Source organism: Chiroxiphia lanceolata, chromosome Z (assembly GCF_009829145.1).
Source record: "Chiroxiphia lanceolata isolate bChiLan1 chromosome Z, bChiLan1.pri, whole genome shotgun sequence".
In the NCBI taxonomy this organism is placed as follows: domain Eukaryota; kingdom Metazoa; phylum Chordata; class Aves; order Passeriformes; family Pipridae; genus Chiroxiphia; species Chiroxiphia lanceolata.
In genome coordinates this window covers 62,987,975-63,005,051 of record NC_045671.1, presented here as the reverse complement: position 1 = coordinate 63,005,051, position 17,077 = coordinate 62,987,975, and the positions used below count along the sequence as shown (strand labels likewise).

Sequence of the window (17,077 nt, the reverse complement as noted above, 5' to 3'; positions counted from 1 at the left end):
CACAGGTGTGCTCAGTCTAACAAGTGCTCCAGGCAAGAAGCAGATGTGGGTACTAGCAGTGGAATTATTTCAGTGTAACAGCGCTTTCAAGAGATGTTGGTGCAGACTCTGCTTGATGAAGAATTACATAGGCAGGACTTTGATACGTGTGTGGCAAAAATCCTAGAAAGCCAAAACGGTGATGATGAACTTGCACAGTGGATCAAGCAACAGTTGCTGTTTGAAGCAATTTCCTTCTGCTTCAATTCATTCCTAAGTGTGTTTTTTTTCCTTTCTTTTTATAGCTTGCATACAGCTGTTCCTCAGCATTGAAGAATTCAGTTCTGAAGCCTCTGTAAAGGCATGTCACATCTTGTCTGTCTCTGGTTCATAAAGACGCTGTCACAAACAGCCTTGAGGAGGTAGCCTGTGCAGTAGAAATATCAGAGCAGAACTGGGGAGATACTGTTCCTTGTATATCAAATTGACACGTCCTTATAAAAAAATTTTGAAGCATAAAGCCTTATTTTTCAAACTTCTTTGCTAAGTCTATTAATTCATGATTTGCATTGCCTTCCTTAGAAACTAAGGGTAGTGTTGGCAGGACTCTTTTGAAAAAGAAGGGTTGTCTTGACACAGATCTTGGATTCACTTACCTGTTTATTCTGGTAACAGTGGCAAGTCTGTAAGCCTGGGGAGAAAAAGTTCGGCTTATAAGTTAAAAATGGGCTATTCTCCTGAGTATAGATGCAATGATTTAATGTACTGTTGAGAACACTGTCTGTGTTCTAGAATGTATTTTATGTGATAAACTGGAAAATGGAATTGCATGGTAAATGGAAAACTGCAAAGAACTGTAATCTAATGAGTTCATAATCAGCAACATTGAGCTCATTTTAAATGTTGAATGCTGGTTTACTAAGTAGTTTGTTCTGGAGTCTTTTGTGTGTGAATTCTTCATCCATTTGTGCTGGTTAATGGTGTCACACAACTAAATCCTTTGTTTTATTATTAGTGCTTTCCCTGAGAGTAATTTTAAAAGTATTAGTCCATGATGAATGTATGGGTGATACGCCATCTTTCTGTGCCAAAATTCATGTGAATTACATCCCAATGCTAGTTGGAAACTTCACTAAAAAATAAAAAAACCTCTACTAAACCAAAAAATACTAAAAGCATGACTTTGGTCTGGGAAATAAGGTCTTGGGTATCCCTTAAAGTTCTCTTTTCCTGTTTCTCATTGCCTTATCTTGCCTGTTAAGCATTGTTGCTGTTGACAAAATTGAGGAAGGTAAAAGTTGATGTGTAAGTTTGCCATAAGGTATTCCAGTACCTGCAGATCCATTTGAATGTTAATTAAATACAGTACAAATGAATTCTATTTGTAGTGCCGGTAGAATAATAGGATGGCACAGAAACCTCTCAGTAGCTCTTTTTCTAGTTGCAGGAAAACAGAAGGGCACAGATGTGATGTGTTCTTGTTGTGTTCAGTGCTGTTTTACTGACTAGAGCTGATCCTAGTGATTAATAAGCCCTCTACTACATACTTTTAACTTTTTTAGTCTATTAAAATCTATCAAAGGTACTTGAGTTATATTAGTGACTGAAATGATTCAGATTTGCAGTGATTGGCAGGTACCTCAGGAGACGTGTTCTGGTTCAGCCCCCAGTTTAAAGCAGGGTCAGTGGAGTGCAGGCTGCTCTGGTCAGTGCCCACTTGGGTTTTGGATGTCATCTGCTCTGCCCAGACAGGCTCAGTTCTCTATGGGTGAGTTGTTTGCACTTGTTAGTATTCACTGTGGAAGTAACTTCTTGTATGTTAAAACATAATATGTTGTCCTGATACTGGATAACTCTAAAAAATGTGTCTCAATCTTCTTTACCCCCCTTCATCTGGTATTTATGCTGGTCTTACCAGTATAAAGGTAGACTCTCTCAGCTTCTTCCCTGCCCTGTTCAGCATCAGGCCCACATTTTTTTGTAGTCTTGCCTTGCTTTTTCCAAACATCTTTCTTAAGCTGGCATAAGTCTCTAGCAATGCTGAGAAGTTGAATTAACTTCAGCAGTTAAAAAGTACAGAATGTGTAATCATCCAAGTTGCTAGCAGTTTAAAAAATGCACAGAATGATTTTTTTCCTCATTCTATATTAAGATACAGGTGCTTGCTTTATAAGAGTTTATTTGACTGGTTGGTTTTAATTTTGCTTTTTGCACTCTTATGAACAAAATGAGGTGTGAAGTAAAGAGCTACAAACTAAATTTTTCTAAAGTACTGAAAAGTTAATGTTCTTTCCAGCTTATCTGAGAGCAGTTAATATGCTTGTATTTAAAGATGCAACTTGGTAGTAGTGCAGAATTTTCTTCACCATGAATATTTACTCCTTTTTGTTTTCTCTGCAGGATGCTAGGTTATAGTTGGAGACTTACTGTGGTATAGAGTGACTGGTTGAGTATTTTTTAAGTTAGTGTTTTATTTGTAATCTACTTTCCATATTGTGAGTTGCATGAAAAGGATGCAGTAATTACTAGAGATCTGGTTTTGGGAAAGCTCGAGAGGTACAGTACCAGCTAAGTTCTTTTTTTGAGAACTTGCCTAAAGAATGTGTCTGGTAGGAGCTATAAAGTAAGGTCCTTTTGACCTTGTCAGAATGCCAGTAACAATCAAGTGTATCTAGAGTTTACTTTTCATCTCAAACCTTTAGTGGAAAAACCTTGCACTGTCTAAGTGGCTGTTTAGATGGGGGGGGGGGGGAACTCTGGTGCTGCAGAGGAGTAAAGTGCATTATTTTTCAGCAGCAGCATTGTCTAATAAAATGGTGAAGACTCAAGACAATTGATAGCTGAATAAATGTGCACTAGGCTTGTTGTCTTCGATAGAGTAGAAGCTATTGCTAAATTGCAAGGTAGGCTTAGACCACAGCTGTCTCTTCATGATTTTTTGCAGCCTTTGACTGAAAGTGCTTTGGGGTTAAGAGATCTTCTGTCTGTGTAGTACTTCCCAAACATGTTAGAAGACATTGGTTCTGCTATGTTAAGGCTTTAACTGCTAACATGTAATCATCAGAGTCCTAATCTGCCTGCAGGATTGATTGAATTGTAGTGGAACCTGAAATCACAGTAGGTGGTTCTTATTTAGAAAGATGACTGTTTCTTTTCATAAATTTGTGTTTTAGTTAAGAGCTTAATGGAAGAAGTCCTGATTTGTAATGTTCCTTGAAAATCTCATTTGCATGTTGGCATTTATCTTTTCCATTTGTAGTGTTTGCTCTTTCTGCTTGTGTTTTGCATCAGGGATGCTACATGATGGCTTTCTGTCTGTGAACTGATGTGCCAGTAAAAATTACAGATAATACTAAAGGCCCAAAAAATTTCCTTGTTACAGACGTAGCTAGATATCTTTCCTGAGCCAGTTTTCTAGTATTGCTCCTGTTTTTGACTAACTCAAGCATTTTATCAACTTAAACTAAATGAATTCTAATTAAAGGGCAAAAATACTAATGATGAGACCAGAAATAAACTTTTGGAAGTCTTTGAGCTCAGCCAGAAGATTCTGTAGTGCTTCTCAATGTCACCTCTGTAAGAATCACAGAACCATAGAATAGAATGGTTGGGGTTGGAAGGTGCCTTAAAGATCATGAAGTTCCAACTCCTCTGCTGTGAGGGGTTGCAGCAACCTTGTTGCAGCTTTCCACTAGATCAGGTTGAATTCCATCAAGCCAGATCTTGAACACTTCCAGGACTGGGGCATCCACAACCTCTCTGGGCAGCCTGTGCCAGTGCCTCACCATTCCCACAGTAAAGAATTTCTTCCTAATATCTCATCTAGACCTACTCTCTTTCAGTTTGAAGCCATTTCCCCTTGTCCTGTCACTACAGGACCTTGTAAAAGTCCCTCTCTGTGTTTCTTGCAGGCTCCCTTCAGGTACTGGAAGGCTGCAGTTAAGTCACCCTGAAGCGTTTTCAGGCTGAATAAATATGATTCTCTCAGGCTTTCCTGACAGGAGAGGTGCTGCATCCCTCTGATCATATTGGTGGCCCTCCTCGGGACTTGCTCCAACAGGTCAATGTCCTTCCTGTGCTGTTGACTGAGGATCCCAGAGTTGGATGCACTCAAGGTGGGGTCCCCAAAGTGGAGTAGAGGGGCAGAATCGTCTCCATCAACCTGCTGGCCATGCTGCTTTTGGTGCAGCCCAGGATAGAATTGGCTTTCTGAGCTGCAGGTGCACATTGCTGGATCATGTCCAGCTTCTCATCCACCAGCACTCCTAAGTCCTTCTTGGCAGGGCTGCTCTTGATCTGTTCATCCCCCAGCCTGTACTGATACCAGTGGTCACCCTGACCCAGGTGCAGCACCTTGCTCTTGGTGTTGTTAAGCTTCATGAGATCCCCATGGGACCACTTCTTAAAACCTGTCCATGTCCCTCTGGATGACATCCCAGGTCTATTTTGATAAGTTTAGCTAATGGTGACATGTATGGGAGAAAATGGTACAGCATACCAAAGGCATGATTGTTAGAAGCATCTCTTTGTACCTCTGGGAAAACGTTATAGAAAATACCATAGATTTTGGACTGTTACTCTATGAGAGTGTGCTGGATTTGGCTGGATAGTTAGTTTTCTTCATAGTGGCTGATGTGTGGCTGTGTTTCAGATTTCTGTTAAACACCATGTTGATAGTATTTTTGGAATGTTTCTGTTACTGAGCAGTGCTTGCACAGAGCCAAGGCCTTTTCTACTTTCCATGCTGCCATGCTAGGAGGGAGCTGGGGAGTGCATGAAAAGTTGTGGGGAAACACAGCTGGGACAGGTGACCCCAACTGACCAGAGGGATATTCCAGACCATATGACATCCTGCTCAGTACATAGAGCTGGGAGAAGAAGGGGGAGGATGTTTGGAGTTAGGTTTCATGTCTTCCCAAGTAACCACTGTGCATGATGGCTGAAGATGGCTGAACACTTGCTTGCCCACTGGAAGTGGTGAATGAATTCCTTGCTTTGCATGTGTGGCTTTTGCTTTGCTTATTAAACTGTCTCTGTTCAACTCACAAGTCTTCTAGCTTCAGCTTTTCTAGTTTTCTCCCTCGTCCTGCCAGAAGTGAGCAAGAGACTTGGGGTTAAACCACAACAGGGAGAAAAATCCAAAGAGTTAAACCCGCCCTTCAGTTATCTTTGTCCTTAGTCATCCAGAGTTTGAACTGGAGCTACTGTTTGCATGGGTTGAGCAAGACTGAAATACTTTTGACAGAAACTCTTGTATTGGCTGACTCAATAGATGTTGGCCAGCTTAGCTTTTGTGACATGAATAGGAACTCCTGTGCTTTAACAGGTTTTGACTGAAGTAGGTTTTTTTGCATACAAGAAATAGCAAAGGTCTCGTATCTATTTCTGTAGTAAAAGATGGTGATGAAAAGGTAGAAGATGGGTTCAACCTGTGTGTGGCAGTCTTTCAGAGTAAGTCTTCTAGTCTTACAGCTTCAGAAAAACAGGCCCAGTGAGCACATCGGGGCTTGCACGACTCTCTCTTAAGTCTTAAGCTCAGAGGAGAACTGGCCATCTGTTTTAGGTTGTTTGTAATAGTCAGTTTTTAAATAACTTTGTTCTGTGCCAAAATTTTGTGTCCTGTGTACCACTTGAGCTGAGCTGATGCAAAGAATAGAAAACAGAATTAAAAGCACTTTGGCAATCTGTACAAAAATGAAGTGTTATAAGCTAAAGTAATGTTACTATTCTGTGCCTCATGCCCATTAACACTTCCAATAAGCTTGAATCATTCATTATGTGAGATTTCCTGGTTGTGAGACAGTGTTATCCCCTGTATGACAGATTGTGCTAAGGAGGAAGGTAAGAGTTTAACTCACTGAGGCAATGGATGAAAGAAATTCAGTATAAACAAATTTGAATGGCAGTAGAACATTTGATGCATGAAAATTACTCTAAAAACTGCTTTAACAAAGGGATTGGATAGGGTGGTAATTTGGGAAAGATGAAGTTGATGTAGCATGTTGACATAGCCTGGCATGGTTTTCTTTTCTTTGTGGCTGGGTTTTTTTTGAGGTCAAGTTTCTTTTCAGACACCAGGTGGTATGGTGCACAGGGTGCTGGGTATCTGGTGTGTTAAAGCTGGATATTGAATACATACAATTTCTGTGAAGAGCAGGTAGTCTAAATATTTTCAAAGGTAGAATGAATGATGGGTCTGGACTTGCTTATTTTTGAACTCCAGTTGTCTCCTGATGAAAGCAAGTGTTCTTAAAGTGAGATTTTTTTTTTTTTTCCAGAGAATAAAATTAGGAACTTTTTAGAAGTCTCTTATGTGACAATTTATCTGCTTAGAAATGGATGAGATTATTAGTACTGGTATATGAAAGGTGAGAGAAAACCTACTCGAAGAAAAAGCTTGTCTGTTGCAGCATTTCTGCTGCTAGAGGTTTATTGGAGCAGTACTGTAAGCAAATGGTTTGTTGTAGATTTGAGACATAAACTGGTGATGCTGGTAATTATCAGTAACTCTTGATGCCTGTAAATGGCTACTGCTTACCACTGCCACATTTTAGATTTCTCATGTTTGTGCAAACGCTATACAGTTGGACTTCTGAAACTTCAAGTGTAAAGAAAGTTGCCTTTTGGTCACGTTTAGAGTTGTGCGTGAAATGTCAGGGGTTATTGTTATGAAAAGACACAAAAGAACTATAAGGCTGTTGGGGGTTTCACATGATAGTGCCCTTGGTAATTAACACAGAGTTATGGGGGTTCTGTCCCAATTTGTATCTTTTGGTGTATGTGTACTGCTTGTAAAAATGCAGGGGGGTCATTGTGAAGCTCCTACACTTAGCATGGTGCCCTATGGTTCTCTTGTGTGGCAGCAGTGAAAGAAGTGCTCTTAAAGCACCTAGAATGAGGAGAAAAAAGATCTTGGATGAATGTCTTAGCAAAGCCAAACAACTGAAATCAGGTATAGCTGTGTTCTGCCCACCTTTCAAGGAAACTCCTTGCAAGTAGGTCATGGGGATTGCCATTCAAGTCTTCTGGATTCTGGTTCCTTGTCAAGCCACTGAAATGGGAAATATTCTAACTGTCATGGCAGGGAGAGCGCTCAGATAACTTTTGCCCACAGTGGGAAGTTAGAAAATTACTTATCACTTAAAAGCAGAAACAAGTGTCCTGAAGTTATTAACTCTTCAAAACTTGACCAGAAGGCTCTGATGGTGAAATAATTGGGGAGTAATAGTAGAAGGTTGAGTCTGTTGCTTTTCCTTTTTTTAAATGGTGTAAATTTTACTGAAGTCCAAAGTTAGCAGCCACTGGTATCTTACAGAATCACAAAATCGTTAGGGTTGGAAGGGACCTCTAGAGATGTTCTAGTCCAATCCCCCTGCCAGTGCAGGGTCACATAGAGCAGGTGACACAGGAATGTGTCCAGGTGGGTTTTGAATGTCTCCAGAGAGGGAGACTCTATGACCTCCCTGGGCAGCTTGCTCCAGTGCTCTGCCACCCTCAATGTGAGGAATTTCTTTCTCATGTTGAGGTGGAACTTCTTGTGTTTTAGTTTATGGCCACTGCTCTGTGTCCTGCTGCTGGACACCACTGGAAAGAGTTTGGCACCATTCTCTTGCCACATGCCTTTGAGATATTTATATGCATTAATGAGGTCCCCTTTGTCTTCTCTAGACTGAACAGGCCCAGGTCCTGCAGTTTCTGTTAAAAATAGAGGTGGTCCAGACCCCTGATCATCTTGTTGTGCTCCACTGGACGCTCTCCAGCTCTTGAGACTCTCCTGACTAGGCAGGCTGTAATGGTTGATAACTGATTTTTAAAGAGGTAAATGAAACTTTTAAATATGTAAGGGTTGGAAATCAGGATTCTGTGTATTGGAGGGCGCCCAGCATCCTAGAACTCACCTGATGAAGATTTTGTTGATTTCTCCCTTATGACTTACATTGTATTTGTGTGGTTTAACATTTTATGTCAATTCTGACTTGGAATTTACTTCTTTTCTTGGTGCTTCTTGTAAATATTGATAATGCTAAGCTGTTGAAGCTTCAGTTAATTTTTTTAAGCTTTCAGGAGCACCTGTTTTTAGCTAGAAAAACTTAACATTCTTTCTATTTTGTGGTCTTGTGTTTGGGGGACACAGCTTCATGAGATGGGGTTTGTTTTATGGAGGTGGTAGTAAGAGCATTTACCTCCATAATCTTTTCCCAAATCTTTGTTCGCAAAGCCCAGCCATGATATTGGACTCCCAAGATCCCATGATTATGTGCAGTTGAATCACTGAATCACAAATACCTGGCTGAAAACCAGAAGGAACAAGCAGTCCCAGAAGCAGATTGCTCCTTGAGGTGAACAGAATCTCCTAGGTCAGCTTACACTGGTGCAGTTTATTCTGGATCAGGTAATCCAGTTGTGGTAAGCTTGCAAAACAATTGATGCCTCTTTCCTCCTCTTTGCTTTTCAAGTGAGCTCTCTCTGGAAGCTGAATCACTTATACTACTTAGTGCTTCCTTAGTTCTGTTGAAAGATTCCTGCTGCTGCTTTTCTGTACCCTGTCTCAATAAATGCAGAAATCCACCTTCAGAATCATACCTCTTCGTAGTGCTTCAGAGAAGATTCCTGCTAATAATGTTAGTCTGTGTAGCTAATCCACTTACTGTAATGGTTTCTGTAGAGAAATATAGCAATCCATATTTTGCATAAGCAAATTAGAATGCAGAAAAGTGGTGTGACAGTTGGGAGACTCCACCACTTACTGTTTTTTAAAATATTGGAAATAAGAATAATTTTTGTGGTTTCTTTTTTCCCCTCTCCCATTTTATATTAGTTTTTGAGTTACTGTTCAAAGACTGTTTCTCATCTGACTCACTCTTTCTTGGTTTTGGGAACCTGTGGGAGGTAGTAGGGGAAGAAATACTTGCTACTTGTGTTGTAAATTGTCTGTGAGGAAGGGCTTCACTGAACAGCTGTTTGGTTTGTTGTTTTTTGTTGTGGTGTTTTTGTTTTGTTTTTTTTTTTTTAATTCCAGATGAATAGAGCATAAAGTGGTTTTGGTACTGTGTGAAAAACTAAAGGGGTAGAGAAATAAGAGCAGTTCTGAGGGAAACAATCTAATTTTAGCCTGTAGTGGTTGAACACATACTGAGATATTTCCAAAATACCCATTAGTGTCTCTTCAGCTGGAAGACTGTTTAGAGGCACTGCTACTGTGTGTTACTATTTGGTGTGTGGTTGATTTACCTCTTTTCCTTGATGTTTACCTGTCTTCTTCCAAAGGGTTGTTTAAGGATGCTGACTTAATTGTACGTTTTCTTTGACTAATGAAGTAGAAAGTTCAATACTCTCTGTACTGTAGCACAAACAAAAAAAAAGTAGCTTATTGTTAAACTTCCTGGGAGAAAATGCTTTTTGGTCCTTGCTCATTCTGTTTCCCCAGCAGATTTTTGAATACTGCTGTGAAACAGGAGTACAGCTGTTGAGTTAATTGTGAAGTTTCTTGTTTTCGGTATGTCACTCTCCTTTTACCAGGATTGGATGGGAGACCTTCTATCTTACTGATTTTTTTCTTTAGACAGTGCTTTTTGGAGCACCTGGTATGAATCAGGCATTGTCAAAGTTGAAGACATTGAGTAGCTTCTGATGCTTCTCCTATACCACCTCCCTTCCCTCTCCCCTTTCTGACATAGGAGGAAGGTGGTGAACCTAATGCATTTAACTTAATGTTAATACTTAGATCAAAAAACATAATGAGTAAACCTATGTATTTTATGTACTATTCTATTTGTGACTAGATAACTTGCAGTCAGATACTTGGGAGACACTGTGGAGACCAGGTGTTCTGTTAGGCTGTAAAAATGCACATAAAATTTTGGAGGAGGATATGGATGAAGTTCCTGATGTAACCCTGGTATTAAACAATCACTTCCATAAAAACGTATTAGTATATTAAAGGCCAGTTGATGACTTCCAGTTGTTAGTAATAAACTCAATCTCAGGACTGAAAAATTCCTTATGGGGAGAACTGACAATATTCCAGAGTCTTAAGCTTGAATTTAGTAATCTGTCACTGAAACTTAGCATGCACTGGACACATCTATTCAATTTAAATGAAACTTTTACATAGTTCAGTGTGGAAATCCTAAATGACTTTTTGTGTGTAAGGTAATATGTGGATCTGTTCTTAACCAATATTTAACCAAGTTGCATTAAGACCTGATGTTTTTAGATCACTCATAGTCACCAGTTATAAAGATGAGCTTGGAAGCCTTGCAGAGGCAGCTCAGGATGCTCACCTGACTTCAGTGTGGCTGATTATAGTCTGTGTACATGTCCTCTTTGCGAGGACCCGTGAACTCTTGTTCAGTGTTTAAAGCAGGTGAGGAATGCAGACGTTCTCTGCCAGCAGCCAACTGTCTGAACATACATGGTAGCATACCCTGCCTGATACCCTCTTGATAATATTTCCAAAACATTACAATTTGGGGAGGGGACAGTTGTCTGTGGTGGTTTTTTTCATGCTTAGCTACAGTACAGAGATCATTCAGTAGCCGATGCTGAGTACAGCCAACTGAGGGATGTTGGAAACTTGGAGGGTGTTCAGCCACAGAGCTCTAGTGTTCTATTATAGTAATAGGCTTTTCTTTTTGGTTCATTAGATGCAGCTGCAGTGAATTAGAACCAGGTTAAGTAAACTCAGCTAATCTGCTTTTAATGCTCTAGGTGTTTTTGTCAAAAGTTACAGGCTTGCTTTCTTTTCAGGTCCTTCCTACAAAGAATGGGTAGTTATGGGAGCTAAACACACTTTAAAGAGGATAGAGTTTCTGAGTTTGAGCTGTGTTAGTTCTAAAAATTATCCCAACTTGCCTTTTCTTTATGCAAAGGATAAAAATCAGCTGAGGAACTGGTAGTTTGGAGACATCCATGTGATTTCTCTAACCTCTGATACTTTACAGTCTAAAAATAGTTGCCATATGGGATGTCTTTATTGTGAGGACAGCCTCTGCCAGTTGAGAACCTTTCTGTGTTTAAGCACTTTCTGTGCCTAAACATTTTTAGCTATTTCTTATCTAAGTGAAGTTGTCATATGGCTTTAAATCAGAGCTGCTGTCATTGTCCACAGATCTAGGAGGAAAGGGAGTTATATTCTCTGAATTTAATAGGGATGGTTATGGCACCATTCTGTCTTGGATTATTTCTCTACTGGGTGTTTTAGATCTCAGTTAAGAACAAATTGGTGTTACACCAGTGAAAAATGCAGCAAATTAAGACTAACACCTGGCTTGTTTGTTTCAGGCCTTTCTGTTAAAATTGTTTAACCTTCTAGCAACCTACTGAGCCTTTGTAGGTCCATTGGGTGTTATTCAGAGATGTACCTGCCAGACCCTACTTCAGTAGTTTTTCTTCCTTCTGTAGGGAATTCAGAAACTGCTGAGAGAAGTAAGAGAATACTTGATACTTGCTTATGCTGAGTCCATTTTCCAGTAAGCTGTTGTATGCAAACCAAATAATTCTTACAGTGTAGTTGCGAGTCCTTTCAAGATGTGCAGTAAAGAAAGCAAAGTCAAACTTGTAGTTGGTTATAATTAGTATGTGTAATCTCTGGTGTTTTTCTGCTGGGAGATTGTGGTACATTTGGAAGATAAGTTACTAATAGTCTACTTTCTGCAAAGGGAAAAATTACTGTATTACAAGTTCTTTTCATAATCAGTCAAATAATGCCATAATCAGTCAAATGATGCTTGATGGCAGGTCCTCAGTGTCAGAATGCTGACATTTCCTGATCTCATCCTCTTTGTCCCTTCTCTCCCAGTGTCATGGACGTTAGATTTAGTGACTTGTAGGTTTGTGACTTTACCTTTGACTTTAACTTTTTCAGCCTTTCTGTACACTGACTTCTTAAAAGTCTTCTCAACATAAGACTCCAGAGCTTTGGTGTGGGTAAATGAACTTCTGTAGTCACATGATTCAAACTAGTGTTCTTTAATATTTTTTCTATAAATTCATAGAGTCATTAAGGTTGGAAAAGACCTCTAGGATCAGCAAGTCCAAATGTGGACCAGACAGCCATGTGAACTAAACCATAGCATGAAGTACCACATCCAGTGATTTCTTGAACACTTCCAGGGATGGTGATTTCACCTCTTTGAGCAGCCCATTCCAATGTATAACAGTGCCTTTCAGTAAAGAAATTCCTCTTCATGTCCTACCTGAACCACCTCCCTGGCCCAGCTTAAGACCATTTCCACTTGTCTGTCACTAGTTGCCTGGAAGAAGAGGCCAACCCCTTCCTGGCTGCAATCCTCCTTTCAGGGAGTTGTAGAGAATGATAAGGTTTCCCCTGAGCCACCTTTTGTCCAAGCTAAACCATGCCAGCTCCCTCAGCTGCTCCTCATAGAATTAGTCTCTAGACCCTTCACTAGTTCTGTTGCCCTTCTCTGGGCACACTCCAGCACTTCAGTGTCCTTCTTTCAGTAAGGGGCCCAGAACTGGATACAGTACTCGAGATGGGGCTTCACCAGTCCTGAGTACAGGGGGACAAGCACTGCCCTGGCCCTGCTGGACACACCATTTCTGATCCAAGCCAAGGATGCCACTGGCTGTTTTGGCCACCTGGGCACACTGCTGGCTTACGTTCAGCTGCTGTTCACCAGCACCCCCAGGTCACTTTCTGCTGGGAAGCTCTCCAGCCACTCTTCTCCCAGCCTGTAGCACTGCAGGGGCGTTGTTGTGGCCCAGGGGCAGGACCTGGCACTTGACTGTATTGAACCTCATGCCGTTGGCCTCAGCCCATCGATCCAGCCTGTCCAAATCCGTTTACAATGCCTTTCTACCCTCCAGCAGATCAACATTCTCACCCAAGTTAGTGTTGTCTGAGAACTTAACTGGGGGCTGCACTTGATCCTCTCATCGAGAGCATTGATAAAGATACTGAACGTGACTGGCACCAGTTCTGGGCCCTGCAGAAGCCTCAGTTCTGATGGGCTGTCAGTGGGATGTGGCACTGTACACCACCACCCAGGCCAGGTTTTACCCCAGCAGAGGGTGCACCTTTCCAAGCCATGGACTGCTAGCTTCTCTGTGTGGAAATGACAAATTTTGCTGCAGATGTAGCTACTGCTAGGCAGCTTACCCTAACGTACTCTGTCTTCCTAGAGTAGAAGAGCTGTAAAGCTACAAGGTCTATGGACTTACGGGTAGTGGTAGTGTCTTGCAGAACTGACCTGTGTGTAACTTTTGACAGTGCATTTTGTACGGTATTTATGCAGTAGGAAAAGCTTAAATTCCTTTTTCCTTACTTGTGCTCTGAGGAAGCATACTTGAACATATTTTTCTACTACTTTGCCCAAAATCAAAGCAAGAAATAAACTTTTGAAGGTTAAAAGTCAAGCATTGACTGAAAGGTACATTTAGTGTAGAATGGTATAAAATATCTGCAGACTGAAATAAGTAGATGAAAATCCTGTTTGACTTGTTGGTTTAAAAATAACCTAATGACCCTGTGTTCTTTAATGTTGTATCTGTATAATGGGACAATGAAATACAGTTTTGATCTTTGAGGCAGAGATGGGTCACTGATATCAGGGCTCCAAGCTTTATAGGTGCTGGTCTTTGTTTTAGAAAATGGGTGGAAAGTAGTTACCTACAGTGCAAAAAAGAAAAATCCTGGCTTTATGGCTGTGAGACAATATAGCACTTCTCCTTTCAAATTTTACCCATTCTGACTATGAGTTCATTTCCAGAAATGGGTGATTCTTATGCTGATGTCCTTATGTGCTTGGTTACACTGATCTTTTAAATACCTACATTTAAAATGTGGGCAGAAAAGTTTCAATTAAAAGCCTATCCATCTGAATAGTGGGAACTAAATACTTTTCTTCCTGGTAGGCCTTCTTTTAGACCTAGATTGGGCTGACACTGAAGGAAACATACTTTTTCAAACTGATCTGCTTCTATTATAATTAGAAGAATGTGTTCCAGTGTAATAAGGATGGCACTTTTTCAGCAATGGAATCTATGAAAGTTCAACTCATACAAACAAAAGCAAACAATGCAAATAGTGTACCATCTACCTCTTTAACTGTTTTGGCCCTTCCTTTAATGGGAATATGTGACATAGGACAGTGAGAGCCCATATCTGAGCAAGGGTGAAACTTGCTGCTTTTTTGGAAGTAATTCATTATGAAACAAGGTAAAAACATACAGACTTGGAGTCATCTCTCTGTTAGTTTTTATGCTGCAACATTCCTCTGTCTGTTTATTTCTGAGGTATTCCTTAACACTTGAGAGGTCAGCTTTGGGTGCCATGACAAATAATGTGATTTGACGAGTCTGCTACAAAGGGTAGCAGAGATAAACAAAGACTTAACTTTCTGATCTCAAACTTCTGTGCTGTGTCAAAGTAGATGCCCTTCTGCCATGCTTCAGATTTGGTGCATTTCTGTAGTGAAATGGTAATAAAAATACACAAAAAAGTTTTTACCATATAGAAAGAAAGGATATTGTAAATGAAGTAGCACCAGCATCATATCTTTCACCTGTTAATGTTCTCAAAGTAATTTTTGTACTTCTGTGTGTGGTTTGTTTTTCCAAGCTCTTTTTTTGTCCTCTACTAGATATTACAGGGAGATTTTTGGGGCATTGGTGATTTTGAAGAGCTTCATATGCATTGATAGAGAGCAGAAAAGTGTAAGTTTATTCAGAGCTGTGTGCTGTTGGTGTGACTTTGTCCTTGCTTTCATGCCATCTTGAAACTTCTCACCAACTCTTTTGCAAACAATTCACTTGATTTCCCTTTGATATTAAAGCTTGAAGAGATATTAAAGCTTGTACTCAGGAGAACAAAATAAATTGGCAAACATATGACTCAAAGTATTTGGGAGCTCTGCTACAGTGATGTACTTTTGTGACTTCTCTTTCTCTAGCAATTGAATTAGGCATATAATTAATTTTACTGTGATCTGGGGTATTACTTCAGTTTTTTGATGCAATGATAAATCTTGTAACACAATGAAATTAGCTTTTCAAAACCAATTTGAAAGAAAATTGCCTCATCTAGAATTTGTTGTTAAAATTTTAGATTTCAGTAATACATACATACAATGTTAAGACATAGCAATATCTGTTGCATAGAAGTTGAAGTTTTAATAGGTTTGGGTATAATACCTAGCATAGGATAATGCATGAAATAATAACGCATGAGAGTAAAAGTAAAACATGTGGATTGGACTATGTAAGAAACAAGGGTATATTAAGTCAGTTGAAAAAACTAGAAGCGGGAGACAAACTAGATATGACTTTCCATTAAGAAAAAAATAGAAGAGGTAGAACATACGGAAGCCAAATGGTCCCAGAAACTTCATATTTATGGACAGAATGATAGGAAACTGACTAGCAGTATTAATGATGATGTATTAAATTCCTGAAAGTTTTAACAAAGGGTTTTGGCATCTTGGCTGCTGTGTTTCTCTGTCCTTGAATTCATATTTGTGCAAAGATTCCCATCCCCAGAGGTCAGAAACCTTAAGACTTCGACAAGATTTTAGTGCTAACTGAAAGCAAGAGCAAAATTGTTTTGAAGTAGGAAAACTTTAAAGTATTGATTGCTCTACGTTTTCAGTTGTATTATAGAAATAAAGATTTCTGCACATAAGTCAGCACGGCATATGGATCTGTCATGTTATATCTGTGTTGCATTATTCATTACTCGTATATCAGGATAAAGAAATAGAAGGTTTCTTTGTCTGCTGTGGGAAGCCTTTGCAGTGCTTTCATGGAACCACAATGACTTCTACTCCAGATGAGGCAGGAAGGGAGAAGTCATGACTGCCTTTAAACTTGTTGGTTTTTCTAAAAGATGTGATTATTAACTTCAGACCATTAAGAATCCTTCTTAGAGACTGAATAGTCAGTCTTTATTTGTAATAGATTTACAGAGTAAATTGGCCTTGGCCATATTTTTTTTTTGTATTAGTTCACTGTGAGTTGTTAACAAGAATGGTTTGTAGATATCTTCACTCTTTATGGTTGATCTTAAATCTTTTTTAAAGAAGTGATTAAAATGGAAGCCTTGCAACTGTAAGTGAAGTCTGAGCTTCTCTTGACTGAAGAGGGCAGAATATACAGACTGGAAGTGTTTTGGTTTGAACAGTGTTCTTTCTGTTCTTCCAACACTTCATACCCACCTGTGGAAAAAAAAAAGGCAACTCAAGTCAGTTGTTGCCACAAATTCCTTTTTTTTACCTTACATGCTACTTTGAGGCCCTTCACTGAAGAGTGAAAGCAAGTATTCAGTATTTAAATAGTGTTTAACCTCTGCAAGATGTGATCCTAAGCCATGGAAACAATTTTGGACATCATATTGAAGGCTGTTGAGGTAGTTTTTTTGGTGTCATATCTCCTGTAATGCTGAATACATGACAAACCCCAGTACCTCTTGCCCTGTGTTGCTAGTTGAGCTCTTCTCTTAATGAAGGTCTCTTCTTCCCCTTGATAAGGAAGAGCTTGTTTTTCAAACTTTTTTGGTTTTAAATTTGTGTATCTCTCAGTCAGACAAACCTGGTTTGCTTCTTCCTGTCTGGTGGTAAAAGGTCAGATTTTGAAAATGCCATTGGGGCAGAAGGATGTAATTGCAGTGTGAAAGGGGGAAAAGTTGTACACAGCCCAGCTGGAATAGAGGTAAATGCTGAAAAATTGAAGTAGGCATCCTAACCAGTTCAAGCAGATGCTGAGTTTGAAACCCTTCAACCTATCAGGATGCTGTATTTGAAGAGTCATCAAGTTGTCTGCTTTTGCTCCATTGAACCTATTCTGTTAGTAGGCTCAAGACATCTGCAGGTGTACAAAGCTGAAGGGAAATGTTTGCAATAAGATGCTGTTGTTACCTCTTGAAGAGTATATATGCATTTTGACAGAATTGCATTTCCTTGGAGAGTACTTGACTAGAAGGCTTAGAGCTAACAAAGGAGACTGGGATAGCAAATAAGAGCAAAAAATGTAATTTGCAAGTTTTTGTAACTAGTAGGGTACAGTTGAAAAGTCTTTTCTCTTAATCAATACTCTAAATAAAACTGGTTTTTAAGTCTAGAATTCTTCACTGGTTGCTCATGTG

The 17,077-nt window shown here is 39.7% G+C and overlaps 1 protein-coding gene across 15 annotated transcripts in view; it reads left to right on the top strand.

Annotated features, from left to right (window-relative positions):
* ELAVL2 (ELAV like RNA binding protein 2) overlaps positions 1 to 17,077 on the top strand; it is a 112,217-nt gene that overhangs the window by 44,431 nt on the left and 50,709 nt on the right. Inside the window, exon 1 of one of the 15 annotated variants that reach the window (XM_032675409.1) lies at positions 8,362 to 8,371. The exons of the other annotated variants lie outside the window; for them this stretch is intronic. The gene's annotated coding sequence lies outside the window, so the exon portion shown is untranslated. Of the gene's footprint in view, positions 1 to 8,361; positions 8,372 to 17,077 lie in introns of those variants that run through there. 15 annotated transcript variants of the gene reach the window in all.